Genomic DNA, 19,517 nt, shown 5'->3' with positions numbered 1-19,517 from the left:
TTTGGCAGCATAGAAGGTCAAAATTCCGACGAAATTTGTAATCTATTCGCCGACTTTTTCCAAAATGTTTACACTAGTTTTTCCGAGCAAGATCGTGATACTTCGTTTTTTAGTTATCTCTCTGATTCAACGGTACTTACTGTAGTAGAATCAATTTCCTTTGAAGAAATATGTAAAACCATTTCTTCCTTAGACAGCACTAAAGGGCCCGGGCCTGATGGAATTCCTCCACTTATTTTAAAAAATCTAGTAAATGAACTGAGTATGCCATTGTTTCTTCTATTTAACTCTTCATTGAAATCAGGTGTTTTTCCTCAAGTATGGAAAGAATCATTTCTTGTACCCATATTCAAGTCAGGAAAAAAATCTGACATAAACAATTACAGGGGCATAGCCATTTTATCGTGCATACCAAAACTTTTCGAAGCTATAGTGAATGCAAAAATATATAACCAAATTAAAACACTCATTACTGAAAAGCAACATGGATTTGTTAAAGGAAGATCTACAGCCACTAATTTACTCGAGTTTGTTACCTATAATATTAGCTGTATGGATCGCGGTAATTCTGTACAGGCTTTATACACGGACTTCAGTAAAGCTTTTGACAGAATTGACATCCCCATGTTAATTTTTAAATTAAATAAACAGGGTTTCAGTTCACACCTACTGAAATGGATAAGGTCCTATTTAACGAACCGCTCACAAGTTGTTAGATTTAATGGTTCACTTTCAAAAAGTATCTCCGTTACTTCTGGTGTGCCTCAAGGCTCCCATCTCGGCCCCTTATTATTTATTTTATACGTAAATGATATAACTTGTCTTCTCAAGCAGTCAAATGTGCTAATTTATGCTGATGATATGAAACTTTATATGAAAGTGAATAGCGAAGAAGACTTTAGAATCTTTCAAAACGAAGTTAATGTATTTAACAAATGGTGCACTAAAAGTCTGCTCAAACTTAACGTGGCAAAATGTTCAAATATTGTATTTACCAGAAGAAAATGTCAGTCATATGAAATTGTCAAATTGGGAGATGATCCTGTCGAGAGAGTCAACAAGATTAGAGACCTTGGAGTTATATTGGACTCAAAACTTACCTTTGTAGATCACTATAACTCAATAATCCAGAAATCAAACGGTATGTTAGCATTTATAAAACGTTTCAGTTATAATTTTAAAGACCCATACACAATAAAAACATTGTACACAGCTTATGTTAGATCTATTCTTGAGTATTGTAGCGTTGTGTGGTCGCCTTTTCAAATTTTACATAAAAACCGTTTGGAATCAGTCCAGAAACAATTTGTTCTATTCGCTTTACGAAATTTAGGATGGTCTCAGAACCAATTACCTAGCTATGAATCACGTTGCCTGCTTATAAACATGGAAACATTAAGTGTAAGAAGAGAGTTTGCTGCAATCTGTTTTGTAAACGACATAATTAATCAGCGCGTTCAGTCTGCTTATCTACTAAATCAATTAAACTTTTATTGTCCTTGCCGTCATTTAAGAACAAGAAATCTTTTCATTATAACCTCTACTCGAACTGATTATGGAAAATATAGTCCTGTTAATTGTTTAATGTATAGTTATAATAAACATTATGAGAATATAGACTTAACTATGTCAAAACAGCAGCTGAAAAAAGGTTTTTACGGTAACAGGCACCGAAGAACCTGACTTTGTAAATGTAAAGAAAAATTATTATTATTAAGCTTATTTGAACATTGTAATCTCTAGGTTTAAGTTATTATATATATGTAGCCTACACTGTTTGGCGGAATAAATAAATAAATAGATAGCCAATATCCGGGCAAGTTTCACCATCACCCAAGAACTTTTTAACAAAATTCAAGATGGAAAATTTTGAATCATCATTTTTCATCGAAAGACTTAACAGATTTTGAATGCTATTTCGTGCTTCCATAAAATGGTCAATGTTTATTTCAGTAAAACTTTATCCAAAAAATTTGAGACATTTTGAGGTTGATGCTTGATTTTGCAAAAATTGGAATGAATCCCGAAAACATCCGGTCTTTTTTCAACGAAATCCGGACCGAACTTTTCCCTAATTTTCAATTAAATATCCGGGCAAGTCCGGGTAAGCTGGTAAGCTTTTTTCTAGGCCCATCAGAAGGTCCCAAGCAAAAATTGAGTCCGATCACACCGCCAGAAAAGGGTGAATCAGAGACTTATATGGTATTTTCAGACATTTTGTTAACTCTTCATTTCATGATTTTTTATTTTTGTTTAAAAATATTTCAAACATTGAATTGAATTGATAATAAAGTTCAAATTAAAAAAAATGCATCTTTTACCTATTTTCAAACTAAAGCTGTACAAATTTGTCACTATATGAAATGAAAGGTTGAAAAATACAAAATAATGAACTTCTTAATGCCATTTTTTTTTCAAAGCAATAGTAAACTCTATTTTTTTAAGAAATAGTTTTCCAAAATGTATTTTATAGGATCACTTGATCCCTCGAGTTTAAGAAAGTAATTTTTCTTCTGGATATATGTTGATCATTGCTTAGCACGAAAATTTATCCAATGAATAATAATTAAATTAGAAAACTGCCCCTCAAAGTATGCAATGAATAGAGGGTAGTAGACAAACTTTTAGATTTTTTTGTCTGACTTTTGTAAACTGTGTAATGAAAATTAATATGGGCAAAAATGTCAATAGAACTTCTATCTTTAGATTTTGCATGATTTTTGCCAAAGCTTAGGGCACTCTGATTAAAGGATCAAGTCTCCGGTAACTTTCAAAATATTACAGTTTTTTTAGTCTAGCGAAAACGCTTCTAGTTCATCTACGGGATCATGTATCGATCTTTTGCAGCATATAAACTTGAAATTACATGCTATCAGAAAATGCAAAAGACGACGATCTGCAAAATTTTCCCAAAAAGATATGATAAAAATGTGATTCTCCCCTACACATGGAGAAACTACGCTTTTCCATGTCCTGTCCAACTACATATATGTCACTTCTTTCTTTTTTCTTGGCTTCAAAGATCTCAACTCTCAACTATAAAATATTCAAGGTATTACGGCAATTTTTTGTTGATTCAATATTTTAAAATGTTCCTGCTTCTCGAACCGAAGCTCGATATTGCACGCTTCGCAAAATCGGAAACATCGATTTTAATTTAGATATTTTTTGGTTCGTTTGATATTGTGTGCTCTATGCTCAAACATCGCTTTCCCTGTTATCAACTTGCTTGAAACGGATTCGCAAGATTTGTTGAACCGCGCCGCAAACTTCTTGATTGCGTTTCACAGTCTGCTGGATTTCTGCTGCCCAACAACCAACAACCGTTTCCTCCTTGGGGCAAGCAAGAACCCTTGACGATCGATATAACTTTAAAGTTTCGGTTTTTTTTTCGGTGTATGAATGGTCCTTACTCAACTGTGTACGTTCAACCATACTTAGTTGCAATTTCCAACTAAATTAAAACTTTACACAAGACCACCCTCCAGATAGTCCTAGTTATGCGAAATTCATTTTTTTAGTTTTTGTTCTTATCGTTCTCGGGAAGGGTTTAAACATCCCATATTCCCTTCTTTGCGATCTTCGGTGAACAAACTTTCTCCACCGATGGCCTTGTAGATGAAGTATCTCGAAGGATATTTTTTATCAACTGTTTCTCCCTGAACGATTTTCGCTAACAGTTCTTGGATGGGGAATTTAAACTCACTGAGAAAAAAAAAACACACACGGATACTCCGCGTGTTGTTTTATTATACACTATTGAGCAACGCCAAGAACGACAAAAAACCAATTGACTATTCTTGCAAAACGCATTATTTTGTGCCACGTGTTCTCCTTGTTAGCTCGAAGGCTCGGGGGGAACGTGTCTGTTCTTTCGACCGTAAAATGATAGGGTAATTATTTGCGTATATTCTACTAGTTACTACTGCTTCTGCTGTCTTACTGAAAGCGATTACACTTTGGCGATCTCGATGGGCAATTTTTTCATTTGCAGAAGTGAAATTTGAGAAAGTAGAATTTCATAGAATATTGTTAATTTCGAAATTATGGAACATCTATCCGTCTGGATTTTTTTTTGTGTGAGATTTGCTCCACTAGCCATTGTTAGAGTAATGAAATTTTGAGTTTTTGAGATCCCTCTTAGTTTTTGAGTATCAAAAAAATAAAACCTATTAACCATATAAAACGAATAAAATATTGCACTATTTTTACCTCCTGTAGAAAATTATTCTACAAGACACAGTCTGAGAAACAAGAACTTGAAATTAGTTTCTAAGGGTCGGGATTCCACCAGACCGAACTGAACGCAAAATTGAAAAAAAAATGAGGTATCTTTTGTAGGGGTTGCGGCAAAACATGTTAAACTACCTACTCTATGAAAATCAGGACATTTTTTCGTTTTTAAGATTTTTTTGAAAACATTCAATGTTGCAGGCAGTGGAATCGGCAAAAATGCGCTATGCAAAGTGTGCTAAAAGCCACCTTAGGGGAGAATGAGGATACTTGATCCCTGAGGATACTTGATTCCTCAGCTATTTCTCGAAACTGAATTGTCTTACAAAGATCAAATGTTCTAGAAAAATGTGCCAAAAAGAGCAAAATAAAAATGCTTGCAGTTTAAATTTTTTTTAACAAAATTGTTTGAGTGAATGAACTTTTTTTGAAAAATTGCACAAGTTGAATATCTTTTATCATAACTTTAAAATGTTCCTTATATGGAAAAAATATGAAAAAAATATTTGTTCCAATAGATCAATCGTTCGAGTGTAATATGAACTTCATAATGCTATATTTTTAAAGCAATGGAAAGCTCTCAACTTTTTTCAGAAAAAGTTTTCTAAAATGGTGATTATGGGTATAATTGATCCCTAGAGTTCAGAACGGCATATTCTTCTTTTGAATTGATTGTTATCATAGCTGATTATGAGATTATCATTTATTTATCCAAAAACTAATATTTATCCAACAATTGTCTTTTCTCTTAATTATAAAAAAATAGCGCCCTTAAGTATGCAATGTCATTAGCGTTGAGACAAAATTATAAAAATTTCTTCTTCTGTCAGCTATAAACTGGGAAATGAGAACAAACATGACCAAAATAGTCAATTAACATTCTATCTTGGGGTTTTGTTTGATTTTTATAAAAGGATTAGGGCTTTCTGAATAAAAGATCAAGTCTCCCCTAACTTCAGAAAAATCGCATTTTTTTTACTCCCACGAAAATACTTCTCGTTCATCTAAGGTAGGGTTACCATATGCCGCTATGCTAAAAAGAGTACAATTGTATTTTTTCAAGAGTAAGGAATAATTCATAAAAAAAGAAAGATCTAATTTAAAGTAATCCAAATACTACTAATTTGTTGGAAGTAGTAGGTATGACGTGACTAAGCATTCCAGATTGCCTGATTTTATCTGAGTCTGCCCGGTTTTCAAAAAAAAAAGCCTGGCACGGCGTGGTTGCCCAGATATCGAAGAAAAATACCCAAATTTATCCAAAATCTATACAAATTCAAAACCAAAGCCACATTATTTAATATAATTCATGATTTTTTGAGCTTGATTTATCGAAATATATGTGCAAAAATTTGTTTGGAAATGTAATTTTTTTCTTGTGCTCGTTTTTCACTTGAATTTTCAACAGAAAAGCTTGTATTTAGGTCAGATTTGCTCGGATATTGCCCGGTTTTTAAATTAAAAGTTTTAAAATCCAACGCCTGGATTGTGCCAGGTTTTGGATAAGAATGCTCGGATTTGCTCGACCCGAAAATTAAATTCTGGAAATCTTAGGTTTGACGAACATGACAATTATAAATTTTCACTTAAAACATTATTCGAATCATGACTGGGGAAAAGTTAGGAGCTCTCCTTATTTGGATTATTCGAAAGAGAATATACTGAATTTGTGCTCTTTGACAAATATTTGGGGGTTTATTGCATACTCAAAGGCGCTTATTGCGCTCACTGTAAATTATGATTCAGAGATGCCTTCATGAAAACGGGATATTTATGTAAGGTATTGAAAGTTTTGGTAATTGGCATTTCTTTCGTATTTCTTGTATAACATGAATAAATCACACTTCCTCAACTGAAACAAAAAATTTAATTTTTCTGATTAAAAGGTTCTTCATAAAAAGAGTACATTTCGTAAAATTTCACAAAAAGAAGAGTACGCCCATTTCTCGATCGAAAAATAGTACATGTACTCTTAAAATAGTACGTATGGTAACCCTAATCTAAGGTTTAAAGTATCGTTCTAATTTTTGAATCATCGAAACTTGAAGTTACAAGCTGTCAGAAAGGGTAAAAGACGACAAGTTGCTAAATTCTTCCAAAAAGTTATGGTGAAAATAAAATAAGGAGATCAAGTATCCCCATCTGCAGTTCGTAAGAACTGAAAACTGATTTTTTTAATGATGAATTACGCTCTAGTGGCCAAATGTTCCATGTTGCGGATCGTTAGCATTTGTATACATTTTTGTTAAGCCAGACCGAACTGTGTCCTTTGATTTTTCTTTCCATGTCTTCTAATGGAATGGTAGCATTTTTATCTTTTAATGATAATAGAAGCTTATTTTTGTTGCTAACCATCTTTCAGAACACAATCGGTAAGGTTAAATCTTAAATATTTCTCATCTAGAAAGTGGGAAATTTGTATGGGTTGGCTCAACGGAAAATGCAGTTTTTCGAGCATCAGTCATACTCATTGGCTGCTGTCTAAAAAGCGCCTATTAGTAGGCACTTAAGTTCAGAGCATTTTGTCTAGTACATATAGCATGGTCTGCCATGCTGCCATTTTTTCAACATTTTGGTTCGACCAGAGGGAACTGAGTGTAAACATATCTTTATTAAAATCCAATTTGCTAGTAGATACCCTGTTGAATTAACCTTGAAAAAAGTCTAAATTTGTTGGGAAAATGATGAAATAAGATATTTTATAAAAAGGTACCAATTGGTAATGATCTGAACTTTGAACTCAATTTTCTCGAAATCAAGTTCGTGTAGTTCAGTTCAGTCTGGTTTATTTCTGTGAAAAACATTTCCCATCAAAACTAAGGACCAGGCATAAGCTTCAATAAGACTGCAATCAGAATTTTTTTACTTAAACTATTTTATTTTTTGAAAAAAGATCACCAATTCCGGAACATGGTGAGAAACAAACTAAATTTACACGATTTATCGTTCTGAATTCTATCGGTTAAATTTTCATTTTTCTAATAACACGAATGTCAAGGTTTGTCACCGCACTTTAATATGCGTGCCTACCCATAAAAATGCCAGACTCAATCTACCTTTTCCGGGATCGCTCTGTAGCTTTTTTCAACTTCTAGCCTTCTGACGGACGAACGTTCGCTGCTTTTCTGCAGGAACAGCAATTTTCCCGGTGGTGTCGCGCACTGATTTCCAATCTATATTTGCAAACACCCATGCATACATTAGCGTCCCCAGACACGGCGCGGTTTCCAAGTGAAATTTTGCCCGCACTTCATATATTTACGTACTTATGTAGCTACATTCCAACAACATCACGGCGGCAAATGATATGTGGCAAATCTCGGCTGATCTGGTGGGATGTTGTTTAGTTAGCGCTGGCTGGCTCTCTGGAGACGAGTCGAATTTATGTCACCAGCGACACCTCGACAGCCCACCAGCCAGCCAGCCAACGACAAGTTCCGCCATTGACAGCGTCGATTTATAATAATAATCAAACGAATTAATGAAGCGTAATGTGCCGAGCAATGAGATACGCCGCCATGCCGACTTTACGCTTCGGGCGAAAATTCGAGATTTTGGAATCGAAATGGGATCGGTTACGGTTTCGTGCAAGTGATTTCGATCAACTTGGGCAGCTTTGACCATAGAAATTAGCGTAATTTAATTAAGCTTTTCAATAAAACTAGCTGCCCCGTGGTATTATAGGCATGTTCTGAGAGAAACACAGTTGTATAATTTTCTGTTCCTACTTTGGCGCGGGGACGTTCGAACATGCTCCATTTAATAGACTGCACGGTGTACATATTTTGTCCTCCAGTAGTAGTAGATAGTAGATTCTGTCACGTACCAAAACGCTTTTGTCGGGGCCAGGTGGCAAGACAAATGTTAATTATATTCCCCAGCTATATGGCCGCCACTTGGAGCAACGAAAAAAAAATATCACTAACAATCACGGAACCATGTCCGACACGACGACGCGAAAGTTTTATCCTCTGGAAATGGCCAAACATGCTGCTAGCTAGACGGTGGTGGCGTAGTTCTAACTAGAAACGCGTGGAGGAGAATCAAAAGTCCGCAGCAAATGTCGTCCCACTTTGATCCATGCCAGCCACTCTCATTGCGGTTCACCGAAGTACCACATCGAAATCAGTCCCTACTAGCTGGACTGGACTGGGACCGGCAAACCGCACCGTCGAATGACCCAACTCAGCACAAACACTGTCCGATATAGGTACATGCGGACGTATCGATCTGGATGGATCCGTACAAGTACCAGTGGCATGGAAGGTTTGAGCCATCATCAATAATTTATCACCCCGGGTGCTGGGTCTGGCCCCGGATGTCCAGTCTCGATACATTATCGATCAAAAAATAGGGAAAAATAAAGTATAGCGTTCGACAAAAGGGGCGGTCGATGACCATTATAGTGGATCACAAACCAAACCACCCGCCACACAGCCGTAGTTGAGGACGGAAATACTGTTGAGTTGAGAAGGGTATAAGAATGCTTTCACATACCTCAACGTCAATCGCTTCTAGACAGGGATTTGCCGCTCCGAAGTATGTTTTTCCTTTTTCCGGCAGACCCTTCCGGTCAGTCTTGGATGGATTCGGTTGACCGTAATCTTCTTCGAACCGAATTCAATTATCCAATCATTTGGTTGGTCGTAGCTAAGACACGTTACAACTCCCAACATGCACAGGGATTGAATGGACTGGATATCCTGGTATTTTTTCTCACACTCCACACACTTGTAAATCTCACTTATAATTCTGGCGTATTATTACATTCATTGGCACTTGCTGCTGTCACCAGTGCTTCAATTTCGTTTGGCACAGTTACACTTTTTTGCTGCAAAATCTTCGTTGCGTGTCGCAGGTCCACCAAAACCGGGTTAACTTTTCCACATGGCAAAAAATCCGTAGCGCTTTGGTATTCTAATTTCTTTCCATCCTGACGCTTCGTTCCAGAACCTCACTCTGTAACTTTTTCTTCCGCAGCGTGATTTTCCTCACCGTTGTCAGGTCTGCTGATCCTTCACAAATCCTCCGAAAAAAATCCGCACACACAAAACCCGCAGTAAATAAGCGCCAAAAAATCGTAAACTTTTGTTTTTTTTCTCCTCAACTTTGGCTTGCGGTTAAATTTTCACCTTCAATTTTTCGGCAGGTTATGTCTAACTTTTCTTCAACGTTACATTTGATTCTTCACCTCGGCGCCTCACGGGAAAGGATTCACTGTGCTTCTTCAGGATGGCTGTATGCCACACACATAGGCTCGATTCGGCCAGAACTTCAATTTTCCTTTTATGTTTGCTCTCGCTTAGTGCCAGCAAATATTTTGTCTTCCACACTACGGCTTTCTTCCGCTTCTCTCCCGGTCACCCATAGAGGCCAAATATTGACAGTGACACATACGGGTTCCTAGTGACTTTCGCCGTTCAGAACTTCAACGGAGCCACAATACCACCGGATCCCTTTTTTAGGCAAGGAGAGTTTCCTTCCAGCTCTGTCTGCTAGTTTTTATTTTCTTCCTTCAACCTAACCTTTTTCCACTTTGGGGTTTCTCACATAATTTCCCCGAACTTAAAGGCGCTCTCACCACACTGCGCTTTTTGTCCCATCTGGGACCTCGTAAACAAAAACATTAAATCGATTCTTGACGTTCCTCGCGGTGCTCACAACCTGTCTGCCCACATATTTTTTGCACACCATCGGCAGCAAAACAAATCTTCGTTGTTGATTTATTCTATCGGGGTGCTCCTACCGATACAAGGAAAAAAAATGAACCCAATACCCGAAAAAATCCACGATATCACGAATCTGGCTGGTGAGGTCCTGTCATGCACTAGTACTCGCAGCGCTCCTCGACGCTTAAGCACATCAGGATTTGGGATGGTTTTTTGGAGAGACTAATAAACACAATTGGTATCGCACCAAACGGAGTCCGCCGAAAGTACGCGCCTGCGACGACTGTTGTATGCTAACTAAATTATGCTCCAGATTTTTCACTGCGTCAACCCGCGCTCGCGAGCAAGAAAAACCCATCCAAAACCAGTCGTCGTCCTATACATGAACATTGAACATCCCGAAACGAAACACGCACAGCACTTGGCTCACTGACTTGCACAAGAAGCAAGAGAAAACCGGTCGTTCAAACTCGTCGGAAAGCATCACACTTCGGGTGTGAGCCGAGCAAAACCCGAACGAAGAGCTTGCGCGTGGCATGGCAGCCGAACTTTAACATACAAACAAATCAAACAGCAACAGCATCATCATCATCATAAGCTACCTCATCCACGACGACGGCACAGCCAGCGATGCCACACATACCGATTTTTCGGTATTTATACCGATTTTTGAGCAAAATTTTGACCAAGAATCGGTATATACCGATTACCGATTTTTGGCAAAACATACCGATTTCATACCGATTTTTAAGATTTTAACTCAAAACTCATTTTACTTCAACATTTCCACTTCATTCAAGCTATCCTCGTAAAGGTCCCGTAGAAAGAAGACAAAGTTCGGTAGCTGGCGTGGCTTAACTTTGATCTGTACAACTTTTAAAATATTCTGCAAAGATCCCCACGGCTCACGCTAATAGTTCGTTCAGTTGTTCGCGCTGTTTTGTTCCTTTGTTCTGTCAAATGATGCACTATTATGGTACTCAACCTCAAAGCCAATGGACCAAGCTCAAGGCTGATATTTGACCTTCTGCGACTGCCAATAGAAGTTCCTTAAGGTTAATTTCAATTGACGATCGCATTAACGCTCTTGTCTCCTGAGATGCTAACTTTCAAGGAAATACATACACCGTTTGAATATAATCATAATCCTTGTTCAAATCTTCGCCATATGGGGTATGTCGAGATTTGAAGTGCAATCAGATACACGGTATGAAACATCATCGGTATAATTTTCAATCCTTCTGTATCTTTTTAGCCAAATAAATTGTATCATAAGTACCTAAACTGCAGAGATCGCACAATTGAAGACCACGCCAGGCAAAATGGGTTTCAGCTATAGTAAAACTATGTGTTTTTTAGTCTTTTTCGGAAAAAACACCTTCTTTTAGAGCATAAAATTCTTGAACTTTCATATGAAAAATGCGTGATTTTTCATAAAATAAAATTAATTTTTTATTGGCTATAAAAAAAAATGAAGCGACAACTCTCTTAACTTTCTGCAATCATTTATTTTTCTAATCGCTAGAGTTCATATCTAATACTAAAAGCTGAATTGGCCAGATTGGCGAAAATCCATCAATAAAACGAAGAACATTAACTTGAGCCCATATTTACCTCGAACGTTAAAAAGCAATTGGATTTGTTAGTGCTTACTAAATTAAAGTTTCCTTTAGGTTGACTTGGTACTATTATTGCCTTATCGAATTTATCAAATTTACATCCCACTTTAGCCAAACATCAAAGGCTCAAGTTTTTACTTAATTTATATGCCTAACCAACGTGTAACCTGAAGGTGATCGCCATGCCCCTATTTCTTTTATCAAACGGTAACTTTTAAAATAAATTTCCATTCAGTTATGAGTACTGGAAAGAAACACTTATTTCGGATTTTCTGCTGAATTTTCATTTGTGATTTTTGATTTCGTCAGCAAAAGCAGATAGTTTTAAAATTTAAAAAAAATGTACAAGTCATAACAAATATAAAGTTCTGTTAGAATTTCAAAACCGTAATTTTGGGTAAACTAGTGTTACCTAGAACCAAGTTATGGGGAAAATGCAATAATATTTGCGAAAACATATTTAGTCAGATAGTTTTGAACTAAAAATGATCATTCATAAGAGTTCCTCGACTTGCTGTTTATTGCAAGCATCTATTTAAAGAAAAATACGTTAGGAAGTTGAAAATGTAAGCATTTTTGAATATCCACCTCAAATACCGAATTTCATACCGATTTTTAGGATTTACATACCGATAAAAGATTTTTTTGGGTTTCAAAATACCGATAGAAATGTGGCATCACTGGGCACAGCACATGCAGAAGCACCCGAAGTGAAAAAAGGGACGAGAAAATGAAGAAATATGTTTGACTTTAATCTCAGATATTCAATGCCGAAAAACGCCTGCACTGACTTCGTTGCCTTTTAAACTGGAAATGATTTCTCTCTTCCCGTGCTGTCGACGATGATGATGACTTTGTTCTCATCATCGATGATGACCAGCCAAAGCAAAACCAGAGAGTGAACACCCCGGATGAACTGCTGCTGCTGTGTTCATGTGTTCACCGGCGAAGAAAGGAATCGGTTCGCGTGTCACTACCAAAAACGTTGCAGCGCCATTGGAGCAGGGTCCAGTTTCGGAAAAGAGGACGCAAAGTGGCGCTACAAAGTCCAATGCTATACGACGACGGACGAAGTTGTTATGACCAATTACGGTTGCGATGCCATGGTGCGGTTTGGTTTGGTTGGAAGAAAATAAAACCCCAGAGAGGAAAAGAAAGGCAGCGGAAATGTTTGTATACATTGCTGGTCAGAATATTTGTGAGCCGAGGGTCATAGGATGTGTTTCGTGGAATGAGTGCAAGCAAGAATCTATATTTTGCCTGACCGGACCAGGTGTGGAAACGTTTTGGGGTACCGGTTATTTTTTTTTATAAATGAGTCGAATTGGATTTGTTACGTAGGTGTCAAGTTGTTGTTCGTTTTGCGTTTACATGGTAATTAAGTTTGCTTTTCCATGAAGTTAAATTTTCACTCGAATTAAATGGCTTCCAATAACGTAATGAACCTTGTTTTAACACCTAACAGATTTTTTTTTATATCAGTGGTTAAAGGGATTTAGACTGAATAAACGTGGACAACTTCAGATTAACATTTAACACCGAGTTCTAAGTGAAATATATGCCATCACGCTAACAGCTGGATCACCGAGACGTACAGTATTAGGGGGGAATATTAGGATTATATTCGGGATGCCGGCCGTTGGACAGCTTAATGTGTAATATTTGTTTTAAAATTAACGGTTGATGGCTTCTGGTATAGCTCAATTGGCAAGTCAGTTCCTTCCTGAGCCTATGTCCGTGAGTTCGAGCCCAAAAGTAAACATTGAACATAGGACAACCTTTTCAATAACTACCACTGACTGCAACTTTTATATAAAGTCGTAAATAAAATAATGATTTTGAAACATCTTCCTAAAAATGAATAAAATAAACAACTATTGATTTTCAAAAATGGCAAATAAATGTTGAGAGCATGGGGAGTCATAAGGCGCAACTTATTGGAGATGCGCTGATAAGAGCGATTGACAACACTTCAGCTATCCTCGTTGTCAGCTGCCTGGTTTCCGTACTTATATACAGTGAGGGGCAAAATAAAGTGTCCAAATTTTTTTTTTATCATTCCAAGGAACACGCCGATAAACGGCTCGAGTACTGGTAAACATTTTTGTGGGCCGACGAATCCAAATTCGAGCTATTTAACCGGAAGAAGCGGGATCATATGTGGCACAAGTCGGGTGAGGAGCTTCAAGATCGCCATATCCAAGGAACAGTCAAGCACGGAGGAGGTGACGTGATGGTGTGGGGTGGGCAATTTGGTAAAAATTGACGGAATCATGACAGCTGAGTCACATTCTAATATTCTGCGGGAAAACCTCGAGGTATCCCTCATCAAGACGGGCCTCGAAGAGCGCTTCGTTTTACAGCAATATAACGATCCGAAGCATACGGCCAATCTGATGAAGTCATTTTCCCGTTCCTGCCGCATCAAACCCCTTGAATGGCCCCCACAAAGTCCTGATCTGAACCCCATCGAAAATCTGTGCAACAGCGCAACATTAACAAAAATTGAAAAGAACATAATAAACAATATTTAAAAAATGATTACGATGCGTTTTCGTTGAATTCTAACCAGAAAATAAAAGAAATTGAAAAAAAAATGAGTTGGACACTTTATTTTGCCCCTCACTGTACTTAATGATTCTTTGGCGCATTGGGTCGTGGTAAAAGACCTTCACTGTTGACGATCTGGACCCAGCGTCTTCACTTGGTCCCAGTCAAGATTCTCGTCGACAGTTCGGATTTCGGCGGATATTCTTCTGGGTTTGCCTCTTCTTCGATGTCCTACTGGATTCCATTCAAGCGCCTCTCTGCAAATCTCGTTCTCATCTTTCCACAGCGTGTGCCAATCCATCTACACTTATGCTTCCGAATCTCGATTTCTAGCGCCTTTTGATTACACCGGCGATGTAGTTCCTCGTTTGACATCCAGTTGCCACACAGAAAAAAAGTTTGACTATTACGTGTCACTGAAAACTGCAACCTTTAAAATAAATCACCTGTAATAAACAAAAACTGTAATTTTGAATTGTTTTCCTTGAAAGTTAACGAAGATTCATTGATTATTACAGCAAATGTCCTGTAAAAAAGTTTTACACTAAAAATTAAATGTCACGTAATCATGTTTTCGACCTGTAAAATTACGGTTAATGTCCTGTTCCTTTTTGTTACAGGACATTTGCGTAATTTTACATGAAATAATTTTTGCTGTGCAGGCCACCAAGCGCTGCTGATATTCCGCGATTCGCAAATACTTGAAGTTTTCGTGTAGTTACCGCATATGTTCACCAAGTTTCACGCCCCTAAAATAATATGGATTTCATGTTTGAGTTGAAGATTCCTGTTTTCGTTCGTAGAGAGGTGTTCCAGAAACTCGCAAACGCAAATCGGACTTTTGTGATCCGGGTTTCGATGTCTTTCTTGAGACTCCTCGTCGTCTAAGAGCCGCCCAGATGTTTTCGTGGTTCAGTCGGTCGAATACTACGTACGTCTCGTAGGTCTCGGTGGTCGAGTGGGTAGCGTGGTAGGACGGTAATCGCTAGACCACTGATGGCATGGGTTTGATTCCCATCTCGGTACTGGGTGTTAAATGTTAATCTCAAGTTGTCCACGTCATTTATTCAGTCTGTAAAGCCTAAGTCGGCTAAGACGGTGTATGTCTTTTTTTTCAATACTTTTATTTAATTTTAACTAAGTAGAATTAGTGAAAGAAGATGAAACTACTAGGTGGATAGATCAAAGCTAGAGCGCTTTGGGTAGAAGAAACGAATAGATGTTTGAAGATGTGAACTAGGGCATTGTTTTTATCAACAGCATTATACTACCTGTGTGATTCTTTGCCAAGCAACAGCTGGTTGTTTGTATCAAGTGACGATGAAGCCACATTGCTACCCACAACCAGCTCAGATGGGTCGAACACATGAGGTTGCGTCCGACCGGCCCGGTCGGAAGTTTCTATAAACTTGCCGAAATGCCAACTCAGATAAAAACTAAATAAGATTTCCGTGGCGATCAAAATAAGGTAATCGAATACTTTTACGAATTCAACGAATACCAGCTGAAGAGAGTCCTGGATTTCGTTGATTTGTTCCAGTATTATTCGTAGCGTTGTGATGTGGTCCACATATGATCGTCCGGACGAAATCCAGCTTGTTGCCGTCGGAGGGTAGCGCTTATTTTCTCATGGATCCTGTTCGGGATTACTTTGCAGTGTACTTTGAGGGTTGTACAGATCAACGTTATGCGCTCTGCGACGTAGTTCTACCTCCCCGTGGTGCAGAGTGGAAACGTGTCTACAGAATTGACCAGCTGTAGATGTACGGCCAAGAGAACTACACGTCACACTTGGTACAGTCAGCTGCGACGAGCTGCGTGCCGAGGGTGACAAAACGTGGTGTGACTGGGCACCCTGGTACCAGTGCTCAGTTGCAAGAGGGAGGGGTCGTAACGTGTATCGGGTAGTCGCGACCCCGATATGCGGGACGACCAAATGTTTGGCGAGTTTCGATCGATCTGCCTTTTGGGGAGGTTCCTGGCCCCAATTCGCGGATACGATCGACTCACGACAGACAGAGGGGCCTTGTGCCGTAATATGTGGCGCCCATTGGATGGGCCTCAGGATGAGTCTCGAAGTGTCGAGACGGAGAAAAAGCGGGATGTGTGGTTATCTCCAGACCCGAGGAGAGGCGAGTCGTTCTCGTCTCGAATTGGGTCAAGAGACGATTTGAGCGAGGACCCTCAAGACACGAGGAGAGGTGAATGAGCGCACTCTCGAATCGTGTCAAGAGGATGAGCGAGTGAAGGTCTCGAGTCACGAGGAGAGACGGGCGAAGACGGCTCAAATTGTGACAAGAGGCCATACGTGGGACTCGAGTCACGAGTAGCGGCTAACGGACTGCCAACCCGTAAGTCGTGAATCGTGGCAAAGAGTGGTTGAGATTGCTGGTGTAGTACGAATAAAACGAGTATTTGCCGTGGAGCGCATTGCGCGAGTATGGTCTCCCATCATGGGTAAAGCCTTCGTTGCTCGGTCCGGATGGGAATTATGGCCAGAGGCCCCAGGTGGATTTTATGGCGTAGGGGTACATAGTATCATGAGTCGTCCAATTGCACCCATGGACCCAGAGTAGCAAACTGGGGGGACGCGGTGGCTCGCCGTGCCTTGGAATGCAATCCGTAAAAAGGATTTACCACCTGGGTGATCAACTAATAAAAAAAGATCAACGTTATGCATCGCCAGTTACCGCACTCTGTCAGGTCTTCTTCGTTCGGGAATGTTGCAGTATCCCAACTGTCAGTGAAAAGACATTACAACATTGTTGCTGACAAGGCAGGGTCGGCTTTCAGAATTTCAGCAGGGATGATATCGATGCTTTGTTGGATTTCATGTTTTTGATTGCCGCTTCTACAGGGTCCGGCAATTGAACTGCTACAGTACTTCAACAGTAATTATTTCGTTGCTCACGAAACAGTATTGAACGACCCCTCGTCGCTTTGTTTACATTAAGTCTTAGCTATCATTCTATGTTAGTGTTACTTTTGCAATCAGGTGTTATCCGGAAAATGGATTTCGAAACGTAGCGCTGTGGTTGCTTTGTTCCTAGCTGGCAAACGGCAAAAGGACAGAGTTCGTGAGCTGTCCGTTAGAAGTGTGTGCAGAAGCTTTGTATACCGTACAGTTGTTTATTGTTTATAAAAAAGACCATCTGACGTAAGTGTCTTAATGGTTTACTTAAACTAGGTCTAACTAAACGTACATTATGAGTTTTCTAATGAGGTAGATTCGATCAAGCGTTTAAATGTTGCAGTTGAGACATTAAAATCAAAGAGAGCGTAATGGCTTAAGAGGCTAATTTTTGCGGAACGTTAGGGGTCGTTGCTGCCATAGCGTGTATTTCTCGATTCCAGTGAAAGCCAGTCACGGTTTCGCAGAGCTCTTTCTGGGGCATAAATATTACAGCGGGAGAGTATCCAAGAACAGTCGATTTCGTTTCAGAGAATTTTCGCCACAAATAGTGATTGACGTGTGAAGGCCAAGCAAAGCGCAACGTTGTGCATAAGGTGGCAGGTTTCGAGGGTAGATCACGCAGAGCATAACGAACGAATTTCCGTTGAACCGCTTCAAACGCGTTACCTATGTAGTTTCAAATGGCCACCACACCATATTTGCAGGTTCTAAGATTGAACGGGCCAGGCAGCAATACAGAGCTCGTAGACAAACAGGATCTGTAAATTCTTTACTCAGACGTATGACAAATCCCAGCATTCGGTTAGCCTTTTCAAGTGTAGCACAGTACTGACGCTTAAATGTCATATGACTATCCGAAACAACGCCAAGGTCCTTTATTTGATCAACACGAAGTAGAAATTCACCCTGGATGTTGTAGTCGTACCAAGATGGATGTTTCTTTCGTCCAAATGTTATGATACAACACTTAGAGACGCTTAAGGCCAGTAGGTTAACAACACACCAATTTACAACCGTATCGAGGAATCGCTGTAATATCTGTCAAGCTGTTAACGATCAAAAAATTTTCAAATCGTCCACGTACATGAGTACTCCGCATCCAACAAGCAGCATGTTAATATCATTACAGAACAGGGTGAACAATAAAGAGCCCAAATTACTTCCTTGTGGTACCCCTGAAGTCGGAATGAAATCTGGAGATTCGGAGGATCCGATTTTGACAGCAAGACGACGATTACTTAGCTTCTGATCCAGGCGCATAATCTCTTAGATAATCCCAAGCGTTATAACTTTAAACGTAAAATTAAGTGATTCACTGAGTCAAATGCCGCACTGATGTCCGTGTAAATTGCGTCGATTTGTTTGCCACAATCCATGTTGGATATGCAGAATGATGCTAGGCTGCTGCTAGGTTTGACGTAACCGAGCGTTTCGGAAAAAAACCGTGTTGATTGTTCGAAATCCAGTTCCGGCAGGCTGAAAACATAACATCGTTGACGATTCTCTCTTAGACCATCGAGCAGGCAGCTAGCGATACCTCAATAATTGCGCACCTCTTGCTTATCACCCTTTTTAAAGATTGGGCCCATGAAGGATCTTTTCCAGGTGGCAGTAAAACTGATGTTGTTGTAAGGACTGGTTGAAAATACAAGTAAGGGGCTTCACAAGTAAAGTGAAACACTTTTTTAATATACACGCAGATATTCCATCCTGTCCAGCTGAGGTAGAGTACCTCAATTTTTTATAGCCTTGAAAACCATTTCCTCGCTAACAACAAACACGTCGAGATTTAACACATCGGTGGGCAATCGTGTGACAGCAGCGCTAATTTGATCTTCAGTTTCAGTTCAGTTAAAAGATACCTGGAGACCGGAAGTGCCAAAAAAACGGTATGGTGGGGGACGCCGACCTACTGTGGTGACACCTGCCATGGCGAAGATCGCTTAAGGCGCTTCTTAAGAGAAATCCTCGTCGTAGTGCCACTAAATTGGCAAAGGATCTCAACACATCGGATCGAAGTCTCCGTCGGATCCTAAAAGATACACTTCAGACCAAACCCTACAAGATCCAAAAGGTTCAAGACCTTGCGGTGAAGCAGAAACAAGAACGGATAGAAAGAGCGAATGCGCTGCTGAAGAGGGTCGCGGAAGGGAGGTTGGAGAATATCGTGTTTACCGACGAGAAACTCTTCACCGTACAGCAGTTCGTGAATAAACAGAACGACAGAGTTTGGTTGCCAGACAGATCACGTAGCCATGCCGACTTGCTGACGGCCACCCGGCGATAGAAACCAGCATCGATTATGGTTTTGGCCGGAATCACCCGTGATGGCCGGACTCCGCTGGTTTTTATCCCTGAAGGAGTGAAGATCAACCAAAATATTAAACATGCAGGTAAAAACAAAAATCTGAGCGCTAATAATCATAGCAGCTTTGCTTATAAGCGACACGTCACGTGCGTCGCGACGTTGAAAATCATAACGACGCATTGCGAGTTTCTAGGAGACTGCGATTGACGGTCTAAAGAAAAAGA

At 39.4% G+C, this 19,517-nt stretch overlaps 1 protein-coding gene across 1 annotated transcript in view; it reads right to left on the bottom strand.

Annotated features, from left to right (window-relative positions):
- The window catches only part of LOC129751191 (irregular chiasm C-roughest protein-like), a 156,298-nt gene extending 146,027 nt beyond the window's left edge, over positions 1–10,271 (bottom strand). Inside the window, exon 1 of the mRNA XM_055746560.1 lies at positions 8,731–10,271. The gene's annotated coding sequence lies outside the window, so the exon portion shown is untranslated. The remainder of the gene's footprint in view (positions 1–8,730) is intronic.
- Positions 10,272–19,517: the final 9,246 nt, after the last annotated feature.

The sequence above is a fragment of the Uranotaenia lowii genome, chromosome 1, assembly GCF_029784155.1.
Source record: "Uranotaenia lowii strain MFRU-FL chromosome 1, ASM2978415v1, whole genome shotgun sequence".
Lineage (NCBI taxonomy): Eukaryota > Metazoa > Arthropoda > Insecta > Diptera > Culicidae > Uranotaenia > Uranotaenia lowii.
This window is presented reverse-complemented; position numbering and strand designations above follow the sequence as displayed.